At 37.2% G+C, this 12,451-nt stretch overlaps 1 protein-coding gene across 1 annotated transcript in view; it reads right to left on the bottom strand.

Moving 5' to 3' along the window:
* The window catches only part of LOC106876261 (uncharacterized), a 98,762-nt gene extending 87,173 nt beyond the window's left edge, over nucleotides 1-11,589 (bottom strand). The window contains exon 1 of the mRNA XM_014924751.3: nucleotides 10,984-11,589. The gene's annotated coding sequence lies outside the window, so the exon portion shown is untranslated. The remainder of the gene's footprint in view (nucleotides 1-10,983) is intronic.
* Nucleotides 11,590-12,451: the final 862 nt, after the last annotated feature.

Raw genomic sequence — 12,451 nt, 5'->3', positions numbered from 1 at the left:
GCCTTGTATGAAAAATGTTGTGCTAAGCAACAAAGTATCTGAATATCGATACAAATATCAATAGCTACTGTAGTATCGAAGGAAACTGAGCTTTATCCTAAAAGGGTTATATCCTCAATGAACACCACTGCACCCCATAGAGAGTATAAGATATAAAACTGAGTAAAAGGGAAACGGTCAAGACCTATTCGTATTTAAAGAAATGTAAAAATAGGGATCCAACATGTAAAATAAAAAAAGGACTCAAATAGCAAAAAAGGTAGACAGAAGAGTTAAGCTGGAAATAAGATAAGCGGTATAAATACATTAGATGTTACAAGACACGGGTACACCATAAATTGGAAGTTAAATGAACGGATGGGCAAAATAAAAAAAAAACGTAAAAAGAAAAGAAAAATAACTTTGATAGCGTTTCGAAATCACTGTCACAAACCTGATATAGATAGATCATAACTATCTTGCACATAGATGGAACGGGGTCCATACAATAAGTGTATTACACTTATCAAGTATTTTTTTTATTCCTACAGTTATTATGTGGAAGTTTTCTTTTTGTAAAACCTCTGTCCCATCTATGTCGAAAATAGTTATGGTCTATCTAAATCAGATTTGTGACAGTGGCTTTGAGACGCTATCAAAGGTAAGAAATGGTAAATTACAAACTGGGGACAAAGACTGACGATATAAGAGGTGGGGGGGGGGGGACACTATAGCCGTGTGTTAAGAGGAATTCTTTGGGGTTTGGATAATTCACCTCTAGAAATATGGGTGTTTCGTTCAACATCCTTAAACAGCCCTTATTCAGGGTCCTTTTGAGCAGGATGGGCTACTCGACATGAAGAAAATTCTAATTGGGCCCCATCTGGCAGGTCATGTGCTGTCTTTCTTGAAATGAGATCTCCATGTCGTGCACATATGGTTGTGGTACATGTGCCTGGTGTACCCTTATCAGACTGGTAGTCATGATGGATATACTGGGCTTCGTATATTTGTGCCCCAGTGTCACTTTGATGGTATGCACTGTTCTACCACCCTGTAATAATAATAATAACAACAATAAGAGCATCACAGCAAACCACAGCACATACCCAAGGCACACAGAGCTGCGCTCGGTAGTGAAGTGAAAGCACGTTATAAAAATAAAACTACTGAATAATAATAATAATAATAATAATAATAATAATAATAATAATAATAATAATAATAATAATAATAATAATAATAATAATAATAATAATAATGGGGAAAATTAGTTAAAAGTAGCAATATAACACTAGATAAAGCCAATGAAATAAGAGAACTAGACGAAAGCCAACCATATAAGTATTTAGGAGTCAATGAACTAGATAGGATACAACATACACAAATGAAAGAAAAAATAAAGAAAGAGTACTATAGACGAGTTAGATCAATACTAAAAACAGAGCTCAATGCTAAAAACAAGATAATGGGTATCAACACTTTAGCTGTCCCAGTTATAAGCTACAGCTACAACATCCTTAACTGGACACTAAACGAACTATGTAAAATAGACAGGAAAACAAGAAAAATAATGACAGGATATAGGATGCACCACCCAAAATCTGACATAGAAAGGCTATATATACAACGCACAGAAGGTGGCAGGGGTCTTATACAGCTAGAAAACTATTATAAAATAACCACCATAGGACTGCAAAAATACCTATTCCAGAAGCAAGGGAAACTAATACAAATAGTCACAAAACACGAGCAAAACAAAAAACTGTTTTCAGTATTTAAGGAAGCTGACAAATACAAACAAGAAATCAATCTACCTTACAAATACGAAGAAGAAGAAGAAGACGAAACAACAAAAGCTATAAAACAAATGAAATCCAAACTAAAACTAGAACAGCAACGGACCATGATAAAACGAAGGCAAGAAAAGCCCCTACATGGTAAATACTGGGCTAAACTAAATGCGAAAGAAATAGACAGAGAAAAATCCCAGCAATGGCTGAGAAGCTCAGGACTCAAAGCAGAGACTGAAGGATTTTTAATTGCTGCACAAGACCAGAGCCTCCCCACCAGAAATTACCAAAAACACATAATGAAAAGAAATATAACAAGTAACTGTAGAATATGTGGAGATCGACAAGAAACAATAAATCATATTATCTCTGGCTGCCCAGTCCTGGCTAAGAAGGAATATATTCACAGACACGACAGAGCTGGGACCCATATACACTGGAAGCTATGCCAACACTATGGAATAACAACAGAAAAAAGATGGTATAAACACACGCCAGAAAAGGTCACAGAAAACGAGAAAGCAACCATACTCTGGGATATGCCAATACACACAGATAGAGAAATTAAGGCAAATAGACCAGATATAGTTGTCAAAGATCATGAAGAAAAAAAATGCTTTCTAATTGATGTATCAATACCAGCAGATGACAACGTTTCTCTAAAAGAAATGGAAAAACTTTCAAAATACAAAGACCTGGAAATAGAGATAACTCGAATGTGGAATCTAAAAACAGAAACAATTCCTATCATAGTAGGTGCCTTAGGTATAATAAAAAAATATTCAGACAAATACATAACAAAAATACCAGGACTTACAAATATATATAACATACAGAAAATTGCACTACTGGATACTGCACACATTCTACGCAAAACACTTTCAATACAGTAAACATAAGAGCACCACAGCACATACCCAAGGCGCACAGAGCTGCGCTCGGTAGTGAAGTGAAAGCACGTTATAAAAATAAAACTACTGAACAATAATAATAATAATAGTAATAATAATAATAATAATAATAATAATAATAATAATAATAATAACACTTTCAATACAATAAACATAAGAGCACCACAGCAAACCACAGCACATACCCAAGGCGCACAGAGCTGCGCTCGGTAGTGAAGTGAAAGCACGTTATAAAAATAAAACTACTGAACAATAATAATAATAATAATAATAATAATAATAATAATAATAATAATAATAATAATAATAATAATCGCTGGACATTTTCAAAATTTCTCTTGTAATTTCAGATTTTTTCAAATATAATATGTCACTATGGAACACGAAGCTCCAATTATATCATTCTAATAGAGTATTGCGCTCAAATAATATTAGCATAAACTGTGGAATTTTCCTAGGTGACTCACTTTCACCACTAATTTTTGGCATGGCACTAATACCACTCTCAAGTGAACTAAATAGAACAGGGAATGGCTACAAAATTGACAACAGGAAAATAAGCCATCTATTTTATATGGATGATTTAAAACTATATGGCAAAGATGATAAAGAGCTTGAAGGACTACTACATATTGTGAAAGGATTCAGTGATGATATCGGGATGGAGTTTGGCCTTGAAAAGTGTGCCAAAGCCACTTTTAAGAAAGGGAAACTGGTAAAGTCAAGTTCAATAGAATTAGATGTCGAAACAGTAATAAAGGAACTTGAGCAGGAACAAACCTATAAATACCTAGGAATAAATGAAGGCTCTGGTATCCAGCATGCAAGCATGAAAGAGAAGGTTAGGAAGGAATGTTATAGAAGAGTTCGAGCAGTTCTGAAGTCTGAGCTGAATGCATATAATAAGGTGTTAGCCATAAATTCCTTAGCAGTCCCAGTTGTTCTTTATAGCTTCAATGTGCTCAACTGGAATACCAGTGAAATATTGAAAATTGATAGAAAAATCCGCAAGCTACTGACTTGTAATAAGATGCACCATCCAAAGGCAGACGTGGATCATCTTTACCTTCCCAGAGCTCAGGGAAGTCGAGGCTTGATCCAGCTTGAACTTACGTACAAAACCACCACAATCGGACTGGCCAAATACCTTGAAACAACCAACGATTGGATGCTGAAACTTGTTGAAATACATGAAAGACCGAAAAAACTTCCCTCTATTCTGAAAGAGAGCAAAAAATTATTCGCTACTGATCACTTAGATACCTAGCAGATTGATCAGGTTGAAGGAAATGCGCCAACTGCTGCTACAAAAAAAAATTAAATTAATTGCAAAGACAAAAGCATATGAAGAATTAGCTAGCAGATGGAAACAGAAACCTCTGCATGGCACATATGTGGCTTGTAGCAAACAAGCTGATGTCGACCAGAAACACACACATCAATGGTTACGATTGCTCAGGACTAAAAGCAGAGAGTGAAGGTTTCATATTAGCTGCTCAAGACCAAAGCTTATTAACCCGGAACTACCAAGCCAATGTGATAAAAAATGGAGCTGACCCAAAATACCGATTCTGTAACGATGAGATTGAAACTATAGACCACCTAATCTCAGGGTGTAGAGTCTTAGAACCTGTAGAATATAAAGCAAGACATGACAGAGTTGGCCAGTATTTACACTGGACAATATGTCAGCATTATAAAATCAAGACCACTGACAAATGGTATAAACACATCCTGAAGCTGTGACTGAAGGAGAAAATGTGTCGATTCTCTGGGACTTCTCCGTACATACCGATAAAACTATAAAAGCTAATAAACCGGATATTATTATAAAAGTTCAGACAAAAAATATGTGTTCATTAATTGACATGAGTATTCCTTGCGATCACAATATAGCGGCGAAAGAATTTGACAAGATCAGTAAATATAAAGACTTGCTAATAGAAATTGAAAGGAGGAGGAGGAGGAGGATAATCCTTTGTAATAAGTCTGAAAGCACCCCCGTCGCTACTTACCTTCTAGGTCCAGGAAAATGTCCCTTATCGTGGGATCCAGACCTTTCCGGAACAACACCGTAGTTCCATCCCCCTCCTTATTCCTGGTTGACACGGAGATAAGTAAACCGCAAATGGGCATGGTAGCTTGTCGACTGGAAATTTGGTCTCACTGATAGCCACATCTATACTTTGTGGCATCTGGGCTTTCTGCCCTTGAATGTTACGAATAGCTGTGTATCGTTAGGGACACAACTGATTTTTCCTGCAATACAGCCAGCTTCCAGTAGTCTGAGCTATTGAGATTATTGCTGTTGCCAGCTCACATTCATTTAATAGAGTTGGTGAAGGAAGAGGAGGAAAGTTTACGGTTGTAAGTGGGGGGGGGGGTGATGAGAGGAACGCTTCTCCTTCTCAATAACTGTTGTTGTTGACGCCATCTTGTATATGTATCTTGTTTTTTTTTAAATGCTAAACGAGCGTTCTTTTGGAAGGCGAAATATTGCCTCCCATGGGGCAATATAACCACAGATCACTAGTCAAAAGATTTCTAGTGCTCTCAATAGAAAACGACACGAAACGAGTGAAAATAATGGTTTTAAGAAGGCTTATGCTGTAAGTTTGAAGATGCGACTCACGTACTCCATAACAAATTCAATAATAATAACAATAATACTACTACTAATAATAATAATAATAATAATAATGGCAGTGATCTGGCCTCGGACTGTCACAACAGATCATATACACGGTGTGCGCAAAAAGAGACATAAGTGGACGGAGGAAGAGTACGATATACTTATTGAATGTCATGAAAGAGCAAAGCTGGAAAGAAGTCGCTGAGTAGGCCGACGTACCTTGAAATTTTGGATAGAAAAGGATATAGGTTCAATGTCAGAAAATAAACTAATGAACCAAGTGAGAGTGGTTAGGAGGAAGCGTTACTTAACTGGAGTAGAAATATCTCGGATTAGTGAGAGTCTGAGAGACTCTGCAGATGGGCTACAAAGGATGGTCGGAGTTGAAAACAGAGAGGTAGAAGTTGAAAACAGAGAGGTAGGAGTTGAAAGCAGAGAGGAGAGTAGACAGGAGGAACAGGGTAATGGTGATGGGGCTTTTAAGGATGAGGAACAGGAACGTTATACAGTGAACCCTGATACTGTTGTGGGTGGGCATGAAGGAGAAATGAACCAACTAAAAAATGAATTGCTTGAAATTGAAAGACGATTCACCGACTTGATGAATGCGCCAGAAGAAAAAAATCCCCATGAATATGAGGATAGATAGGAGTATGATAAATAAAGTAACACAAAAGATAAATACTGTCATGCCATACATCCAGACGGAGGCCATAACACAAACAGGGAATCTTCTCCGAGCTATTGCGCTACTTGTTGAGGAGAAATTACAACTTAAGAGAACAAAGCATGGCGGAGCAAAAGAATCATGGTGGAAACGATGCATTGAAAGGGACATAATGCGGGCAAGGCAAGATCCAGGAAAAATTGACCAATGGTTAAGAGGAAACTGGAAAAATTGGAAAAAGACCGACCGAGAAAAATTAGAGGAGAAATATAAAGAACGGGTTTGATACAGTAATAGAGCAGTTAAAACAGAGGATCATGGCAAAAGGCTAGAAGATCAGAAGATTTGTGAACAGAAAGAAGCAGTTCGAAGAGAACAGATTGTTAAAAAATAACTCGAATCAATTCTTCCGAACGTTAGGAGAGAATGGGGAAAATGTTGTTCCTGATCAAGCCAAGGAGTTCTGGAGCGGATTATGGAGAAACAATGTGGTGCATAAAAGGGATGCAATGTGGATAGGAACTATCAAGACAGAATTACAAGGAGGAAAGAAACAAAGGAATATTGTCATAAGCACGGGTGATGTGAAAGAACAAGTGGATAAAGTGCCTAACTGGAAAGCCCCCGGACCAGATGGGATTCATGGCTTTTGGCTGAAGAGATGCCACGCGGTGCATGAAAGTCTAGCAGCCTTAATGGGCACAGCGCACATCTTAAGGAAAGTATTATCTGTCTGAGGTCTTTGTTGTTACTTGACAGATGACTAAAGTTTCCGGTGCATTTTTGCCTACACTGTGTTACGAAGGAGTAATAATAATAATAATAATCATGCCTCCTCATTGATATGACTGTCCCAATCGATATAAACGTATCTGTCAAGACCTACCAAAAACTGAGCAAATATAAAGATCTTGAAATAGAAATTAGCAAGATGTGGAATCTGAAGACGAAAACAATACCTATTGTCATAGGTGCCCTGGGAATGACAGCGAAACGGGCTGATTACTACCTAGCTCAGATACCAGGAAACCCCAAAATGGCTGAAGTTCAAAAGATAGTGCTCATGGGAACTGCCCATATCCTACGTAAAATATTGTCTATGTGATCTCAAATTTTAAAGCAAACACATAATTTTCTTATTGTTTCTTAAACATTCACTTGAACAAAACTGTACAAATCCAAATATATGGTACCCTAGGCATAACACCTACATGAACTTCTAACTTGTTGTCTCTTGAGGTCTCTGGGTGAGACTTGGATCCAACTTGTACAAATGCAAAACAAAAGTCAATAATAATAATAATAATAATAATAATAATAATAATAATAATAATAATAATAATAATAATAATAATAATAATAATAATAATACACCAGGACTTACAAATATATATAACATACAGAAAATTGCACTACTGGGTACTGCACACATTCTACTCAAAACACTTTCAATACAGTAAACATAAGAGCACCACAGCAAACCACAGCACATACCCAAGGCGCACAGAGCTGCGCTCGGTAGTGAAGTGAAAGCACGTTATAAAAATAAAACTACTGAACAATAATAATAATAACAACAACAACAACAACAACAACAACAACAACAACAACAACAATAATAATAATAATAATAATAATAATAATAATAATAATAATAATAATAATAATAATAATAATAATAATAATAGTTAACAACATGAAGGAAAAATAAAAACGAAAAGAGAGTACTTGCGGCTTCAAAAATATTGGCTTCAAAGATACTGGCTTCAAAGCTGAATGCCAGACACACAATTTCGGCAATAAACTCGCGCGCAGTCGCAATAGTTCGGTATGGAGCTGGAATCCTGAAGTGGACAAAGGAGGAGCTAAAGGAGAGGGACAGCTTCTGACAATGCATGAAGCCCATCATCCACGTGCAGACATTGATCGCCTATATATGAAGTGAGCAAATGGAGGAAAGGGACTGATAATTGTGGAAGACAGCGTACCTATCGAACTCGAGAACTTAACGAGATACTTATCCCAAAGAAGGAAACCTTGCTAGTGTCAGTTTGGAATGAGAGAATTGAAAGCAGAGAAGAAAAAAAGGAAAAACAAGCGAAGTACAAAAAGGACATGAAGAAGCATTACGCAGCAAGGGACTACTCAATTAATTCTATGTAACAACAGAAGTTGCTGGAAAAAATAGGTGGAATTGGCTGAAGAAAGGAACACTAAAAATAAAAAAAAAAGAGACCGAGAGCACTATACTGGCAGCGCAAGACCAAGCTTTGAACACGAATTGGAGGGTCAACCTTAGGAATGAGCAAATATCTCCGCTATGCCGCATCTGTAATAGAGTGGATGATTATATTGCTCATATCACGAACGAATGCCCTAAACTTTCCCAAAACCTCTAGAAGTTGTGGCGATACGATCAGGTAGTGAAAGCGCTACATTGGAAACTGTGCGAAAAATGGGGCTAGAGAGAAGCAAGACGTTGTATGAGCACAAACCGCAGAGAGTGACGGAGTCGGGGACTATCAAAATCCTCTGGGATTTCCCAATCCAAACAGATCAGGTGCTAGAGCATAAAAGAGCGGACTTAGTAGTGATCGACAAGACGTATCACATGTGTTATATAGTTGATATTGCATGCTCCTTTGACCCACGAATAGTCAAAAAGGAAGGCAAAACGTATATGAATACAACCTTCTTAAGTACGAAATAGCCCGGCTATGGAATATGAAGACAGTGAAGAGAGTGCCAATTATTGTTGGGTCCTTGGGGACAGTATCAGGAGGCATCAAGAGAAATATAAAGGAAATTGGAATAAGGTTTGCCTCCTTACCACGGCCAGAATAATCAAGAAAGTATTAGATAGCTGAAAAGAACGGATAGCATGGTACCGTAGGCTGCAAGTAGCAAGCCCGCTTCGCATGCAAGACTCCAGGAGTTCCAACAAAACCTGTGATAAGGAGAAAGAAAGAAATAAAGAAAAAAGAAGAAGAAGAAGAAGAAGAAGAAGAAGAAGAAGAAACCTCAGGATAAATAGCTAAAAAATTATCTTAAAAATTCAAAATTTGGACAAATGGAAATAGTAAATGAAGCAAGTTAACCCGTTTTTTTTCTACCTCAAAGTCAACCGCAACTTCCATAACTGAAACTACTTAAACCTCAAAAGTTTTTGTCACATATTTTGAGTTGCTTGACCAGCTTGACCAGATTGACCAGCTTGACCAGATTGACCAGCTTGACCAGATTGACCAGCTTGACCGGTACTAACTCTAGCAAAGAACAAACATGTTTTAGGTCTCCTATTGCTTTGTTTCTTTTCTTGTCAACGTCTGCTGAATTTATCGGGACAAGGGGCGGCCAGTCTGAGAAATGGGCCCGACGAGGTAAAGTGACTGCTGCAGCGAATGTCGCTGGCCATTCTATGCTGCAACAGATGTGTGCCCCCATCGTCCCCACCTCCATCTGCTGTTGCTTTATTTTTTTCTGTTTCTTTGAATTTAAATGTTATAATTTAGAATATGATCTGTTGCATAATAGACTACACAAATAAAGCATTCTGACTTTAATGATGTTTCTGTTTTATACTTCTCAATCTATCTGCATGCCTGTCTATCTGTTTCTCCATTTCTGACTCTAACTCCTCCCTTCTCATTACCTATCACTGTCCTAAACTCAATTCATGGGAACAGGTAACTATTAACATTTAAGAACGGCACAACATAGAAATTTCTCTAACACGAGATCCACAATTAATAGCAAACTCACACACACACACACACAAACACACACACACACACACACACACACACACACACACACACACACAGACACACACACACACGCATCTACATAAGTAAATAGATACGCGTTTATAAATGGCACAACAAAGGTCAAATAGAAAAGCACTTTATGCAGTTGGGACAAACTGTGTTGAGTTATGTCCTATATTTCCTATGAAATATCATTTAGTAACAAGAGTGATTCTTTCTATATATGAAATATCATTTAACTACAAAAAACACTTTATTACAATGAAAACTGTTGGAGGTGTTTAAAAATAAGAGGAGAGAAAAAGAAAACAAAAAGGATGATGATGATGATGATGATGATGATGATGATGATGATGATGATGATGATGATGATGATGATGATGATGATGATGATGATGAAAAGCCAGGGCCTTTTCAGTTAACCCTGTTTTATTGGTTGTCGTATACCTACCCCTTGCCAGTAGGGATAAAATGGAAACTCAGCTGTAATGTATAATGCTCAAACCACCTCAAATATAACGCATCGGATTATCAACGGGTTATCAACGGTTATCGCGCGGATTACCAACGGTCATGTCCCGCAATTAAGGACCACACAACTTTCATTATACTAGTCTAGATGGTAATCAGAATCGGAAAACCGCAACTATGAACCGCTAGAACATCCACTGCCAAATAATATCAGAACTCACACTGTAAAATGGTAATTGACCAGAGAGCACTATAAAGAGGTCATGGTAGTGTTCTATACAGCTCTGAACAGACCTCTAAAACAGCATCACCGAACAGACAAATATAGAATGAAGAAAAATTCTTGGGAAAAACACGAAGTTAAACGTGGACACAATAGGTAACATTCGAAAGGACACATAGAGAAACCACTGTTTCATACAGGCGGAACTAGAGCAAATAGATTGGAGGGAAGGCGTTGATCCAAAACTTGATAGATAGATAGATAGATAGATAGATAGATAGATAGATAGATAGATAGATAGATAGATAGATAGAGAGAGAGAGAGAGAGGGGGGAGAATGAGAGAGAGGGAGAGAGAGAGAGAGAGAGAGAGAGAGAAAGAAACAGACAGGTAGACAGAAATACAGAGAGACAGACAGACAGCAAATGTTACATTATTCATGGTCACTTTCTCAAAGTTCTTTCTCTCTCCCTCTTTCTTCCACCCTTTATCTGCTCTCTTTCTTTCTTTCTCATTCTATTATATAATATCTATCCTTACCTGCAAATTTCCAATCCGATTGAAGTAGAATTCTTCAACTGTTTGTTAGTCTCTTCACAACCGACTTTCTTCCTTTTGCCTTTTAAGCAATTCTCCTGTCACACTCTGCAACAAGTGAAGTTAGTCATTGACCACCGCCCTGATAATATGGCCGAAATTAATGACACCGTCGTTGAATAAATCTTTAACACCGCATAATATAGCTCCGGGCTTGGTGAAACTAATATTTTTGTAACTAACCACACTACGATATGTCTGTTCGATAATGGCTGACTTGGTGCTAAACAAAATGGAAATCTGCCCACGCAAAAAACGAGCCACCTACTTTCCACCGTTAACAGTAAAGTTGGTATGAATGATTGTTGTTTGAATGTGTGTGTATGTATATCTGTGTATATATGTGTATATATGTGTATATATGTGTGTATATGTGTTTGCATATGTATGTCTCTTATGTGTGTGGTGAGGTGGAGTATTATATGTTAACAAAGTTTCGATGATGTAAGAACTTTGCCCTGGTAACGGTCCGTGTAAATAGATACCAGTAAGCTAGTATCCCATCAAACACTAGCACACCGTATAGTATTACCTAAGTGTGGTACTGTTGTATATGACTAGTTGGAGGAAGTCTGGCAGATATCAACCAAACCCTCAATTAGTGGTATGCTATGGATTTCTGGAAAGAAAATTTCCTTAGTCATTTACAGTCATCAATGTACACATTGAACAAAGCATGCACAAATACACATAACGGACAATTTTATTTACTTATAGATAGATAGATAGATAGATAGATAGATAGATAGATAGATAGATAGATAGAGTTATTCATATATATATATATATATATATATATATATATATATATATATATATATATATACATATAGGTACACGCACTTACATTCCTCCTTATAACCATAAGCACATGTAATATTGTATTGAAATACGCACACGCACACTCATGATGTATACATACATGTATGTATGTATGTATGTATATACTTTTGTATGTATATGTATGTAAGCGTGTATGTATGCTCTTATGTATATTTACACATCTCGCACTCAACACACAGCTAACCGGATATAATTGATATTTAGTCTCCATTAATTTTTTTATGCTCGTCAAGTTTAGCGGAAGCTGCTTAAGTTAATTTGTAGCCAATGCAACTCTCACTCAAACAAACCGATACATCTTCAGCCCCTCTCTCTCTCTCTCTTTCTCTCTCTCTCTCTTTCTCTGTCTCTCTCTCTCTCTCTCCCTCTCTCTCTCCCTCTCTCTCTCTCTTTCTCTCTCTCATTGTCTCACACACACTCTCTCTATCTCTCCTTCTCACTCTTTCTCTCTCATACACACACTCACACAAATACACACGCACACACACATACACACATACACACACAAACAAATACATACAAACAAGCACATAGACATGTACATGCCGAGAAACACTTGAATTTAACC

This window comes from Octopus bimaculoides, chromosome 14 (assembly GCF_046866305.1).
Source record: "Octopus bimaculoides isolate indiv1 chromosome 14, ASM4686630v1, whole genome shotgun sequence".
Lineage (NCBI taxonomy): Eukaryota > Metazoa > Mollusca > Cephalopoda > Octopoda > Octopodidae > Octopus > Octopus bimaculoides.
This window is presented reverse-complemented; position numbering and strand designations above follow the sequence as displayed.